This window comes from Sphaeramia orbicularis, chromosome 8 (genome assembly GCF_902148855.1).
Source record: "Sphaeramia orbicularis chromosome 8, fSphaOr1.1, whole genome shotgun sequence".
Lineage (NCBI taxonomy): Eukaryota > Metazoa > Chordata > Actinopteri > Kurtiformes > Apogonidae > Sphaeramia > Sphaeramia orbicularis.
The window spans coordinates 15627030-15631311 of record NC_043964.1 but is presented as its reverse complement, the minus strand read 5'-3'; the positions used below and the strand labels follow the sequence as shown (position 1 = coordinate 15631311).

At 36.6% G+C, this 4282-nt stretch overlaps 1 pseudogene; it reads right to left on the bottom strand.

Annotated features, from left to right (window-relative positions):
- Window positions 1-330: 330 nt before the first annotated feature.
- On the bottom strand, window positions 331-1036 carry LOC115424782 (heparan sulfate glucosamine 3-O-sulfotransferase 4-like; annotated as a pseudogene).
- Window positions 1037-4282: the final 3246 nt, after the last annotated feature.

Below are 4282 nucleotides of genomic sequence, written 5' to 3'. Positions count from 1 at the left end.
TTTATCCCTACATAGGATAAAAAATTCATTTCTGGGTATCTATCTATCTATCTATCTATCTATCTATCTATCTATCTATCTATCTATCTATCTATCTATCTATCTATCTATCTATCTATCTATCTATCTCTTGTCTTTGAGATTAATGTATTTGTCCACAATAAACAATTATCTAAACTAAACTAAACATTACATGTTGGAAAATACCCAACAATATTATAATAATATTACAATAAATGGTTAAATTTAGAAAAACCACTGCAACAACTATCCCACTGTGTCCTTTTGGCATTTTTTTTTTTTTTTTTTTTACACAAAACTGTCACACTTTTATCCCCTACATAGGATAAAAAAAATGCATTTCTGGATCTCAAGGAGGTTAAACCATTGAGCGTGGAGCTCAGTTGTCAACTCCCTGTACCAGTCCAGTCCTTTCTCATAGTTCCTGTCAAAGAAATGGGGTTCATTCCAACGGCTCTGACGTCCGGGTGGACCCTTAAAGCCTCTAGCAGGGCTCTGGTTCCTCTTTTTTCACTCCTATGATGATGGCTTGGGGAAGTTTCTTCTCTCCATAATCCGAGGTGCAGTTCACCCTGAGGTCGCTGTCCGTGGTGCTGAATTCCTGGTCTGCTCTTTCTCCGGTAGCCGGCGGCGGTGCGGTGCTGCTGTGATGCGCCACCGCCACCGCCACCGCGTTAGTTGGAGACGCCTGAGTCCTAATCCACTCCACTGTCCTTTGTCGGCCTCAGCATGATGAGCTCCTTGGAAAAAATCGCAGTGGTTCTCTCCAGATTCGGTGAATTGGTTAAAGCCCTGGGAAGCGGAATAAAGTTTTTCCCTCAATGTCACAAAAGTTGGCTCCTCCGTCACCAGCCTGCCTTGGTACACGTAGTTTTCTTGCAGGGGGAACTGCAGCGAGTTATAGCAGCTCATCAAGCTATAGAACAAGTAGGTTGACAGAGAGGAGAGGGTGAACATGAATAAGTTTTCCGGGGCACTTAGAGGTGAAAACCGAAGTGCGGGACCAAAATGCCATCTCTGATAGCAGTGATCCTCTCAAAGAAGTGGCCAGCACATGTTTCCACCCCCGACTCTTGCATGGACAAGAAAAAATCAACGGCAAAAAAAAAAAATAAATAAAAAAATAATCAGTCCACTATCTATCTCACAGCAGCTCCAGCTTTAAAAAAAAAAGCCTGAAGCTGGACCAAACCAACCTAGTCCAAGCGTATAGCATATTTATAAGAAGGAGGGGGGGGGGGGGACAGATCGTTAAAATTCCGGAAGAATATCGCGTCCTCTTTTCTTCACTATCGATTTTTATTTATTTATTTATTTTTATTCCAAAGGGCTGACAGACATGTCACAATTTATTGGACTGAACTTGCAGATTTGAAAGACTGGAGGTCTGGCGTCCTTCCAAATAGGCAGGTGGATTGATGGACGAAATCCTGGCATTTTATTCACAAAATAAATGAACGATTAAAAAGAAGAAGAAGAAGGAAAAAGAAGAGTGGTTCAAAGTCCGATCCGGATCCACATCCATCCAAAAGCAACGGATACAAATCCAACAGGAGACGATCGGACGCACACTCCTTACTCCTCACTCCTCTCCGGGGTTTGTCTTGTTTACTTTGGGAAAAAAAAAAAAAAAAAAGTCCCCAGCTGTTCTTGTCTTTCCTTTTTTTTTTTTTTTTTTTTTATTATATTGACTCTTCCCACTGAGTAGTAGCGCTGCTGCTCGCACGTCCCCGCGCCTTTTCAGACTGCCAGCATCCTCCGACGTGCGTATCGGCTGGGTGAGCTCATCTGAACTGAAGCACTGTAGAGCCACACAGCACAACTAGTGTGTGTACACCCACTTTTTTTTTTTTTTTACCCCCCCCCCCCCCCCTCAATCCGTGCACAAGTAGGCTATAAACGTCAGATTTCCTCATCTTTAGACAGTTCTGTGCGGGAAAAAAAAAAAAAAAAAAAAAAAAAACCACTGCCTCTTCCTCATCCACCTGGACCTATACTGAGGATGAAAGGAAGGAAATAATAATAATAAAGCACCGATATGTACCACTGTGACACATAGTGGATTGTTCCATAGTGTTTAAAGTTGACTATAAAAGTCCATCTCTGAAGGATTATTTTTTGATAGAGATTGCATTTTTACACAAAGCTCATGTCTGCACCCTGCTGGTTTTCTATGGAGCATTACATAATTAGTTTACAACACAGATGTGAGGAAGGAAGTTTACACCGATGCACATAAAAGGTGGCTGGTGTTCCACTGTGTACATGTAGATAACAGCAGGGGTGTCACAGTTATGTTTGGTTCAGGGGCTATATTTATTACCCTGCCCCCCAAAAAGGCAGGAAAGAGGGTATTGTTTTTGGTTTGGTTTGTTTGTTAACACTGTAGCAGCGAAAACTATTGGTTGAATTCAAACCAACTTGGGTTTATAGATTGAAGATAAGCCAGACTAGGTGTCATTACTTTTTGGGAAAAATAGGTCAAAGTTCTAATTTTTTATGATTTTTTAAAAATCTTTTTTTTTCTTCTCCTTTTCTTATATATGGTCGAAATTTCACGTCTGTAGAAGCAAAACTATTGGTTGAATTCATACGAAATTTGGTTTATAGATTGCCAGTGACCCAGAATAGATGTGATTACATTTTGGGAAAAATAGGTCAAAGTTTCAATTTTTTATGACTTTTTTAAATCTTGTTTTTTCTTTCCCCCATTTACATATAAGGAGTGAAATTTCGCATGTCGGTAGCAGCAAAACTGTAGGTTGAATTCACACCAAATTGGGTTTACACATTGAAGATAACCCAGATTAGATGTCATTACTTTTTGGGAAAAATAGATCAAAGTTCCAATTTTTTATGATTTTTCTAACCTCCCCCCCCATTTACATGTAATGGGTGGAATTTCACATGTCTGTAGCAGCAAAAGTATTGGTTGAATTCACACCAAATTGGGTTTATAGACTGAAGGTAAACCAGACTAGATGTCATTACTTTTTGGGAAAAATAGGTCAAAGTTCCAATTTTTTATGAATTTTTTAAATCTTTTTTTTCTCCATTTTCTTATAATGGGTGAAATTTCACGTTTGCAGCAGCAAAACTATTGGTTGAATTCATACCAAATTGGGTTTATAGATTGAAGGTAACCCCTACTAGATGTCATTACTTTTGGGAAAAATAGGTCAAAGTTTCAATTTTTTATGAATTTTTTTAATGTTTTTTTTTTTCTCAATTTTCTTATAATGGGCAAAATTTAAAATGTCTTTTAAAAGAAATCCATTTTGTTTCAATTTACTTCCAATTTGGCACATATATAATCTTAAAATTTAATAAATATTGAATATGGATGAAAGAGTGCAAAATAAGCAACAATACGTGTGAGGGGTGGGGTTTGTTTTGCCTGGCACCACTTGTTTGTTTCTTTGTTTGTTAACACTTTAGCAGCAAAACTATTGGGTGAATTCATACCAAATTGGGTTTATAGATTGCTAGTGACCCAGAATAGATGTGACTACATTTTAGGAAAAATAGGTCAAAGTTCCAATTTTTTTTTTTAATTTTAAAATCTTTTTTTCTCCCATTTACTTATAACAGGCAAAATTTCACATCTATAAAAACACAACTTTTGTTTCAATTTTCTTCAAACTTGGCACATATATAGAAGCAATTGATATGATGACATCAGCTGGATCAATGCCAAAATAAACTACAATACCTGCAAGGGGCGGGGCTTGTTGTGCCTGGCACCAGTTGTTCCAATTTGATCTTGAATAATGGCAACTCCAAGTTTTTCCTCTTTGTTTAGGGATATAAAAAAAATATTAAATTGCAAAAATATTTACATTTTACAAAAAAAGATGTGAATAACCTGAGAAAAAAATGACATTAATTACAAAACTTAGTGCAATTTTAACAATATTATGCCTCAACTTATGTACATTACACAGAATGTTACACAACCTTTTGGTAACAGGCATAATATTGTTAAATTTTTTGAATTTGGAACTCAAATAAGAACGATTTCTACAATATTACATCTCAGCTTATTATTAACACGACTTACAGATCACAGTGGATCTATAAATGCACAAAACATTTAGTAACAGGCAGAATATTGTTAAAATTGCATATTTCAGGTTTTTACTTGTTTTTATTTATGGTATTTGCATTTATTGTGAAAGGATAGTTTGTAAATGTCAATATTTTTATGGTGTTTTTTCAAATACATTTTTTTCCACATAGTATTTCAAGATGAGAATTAGTA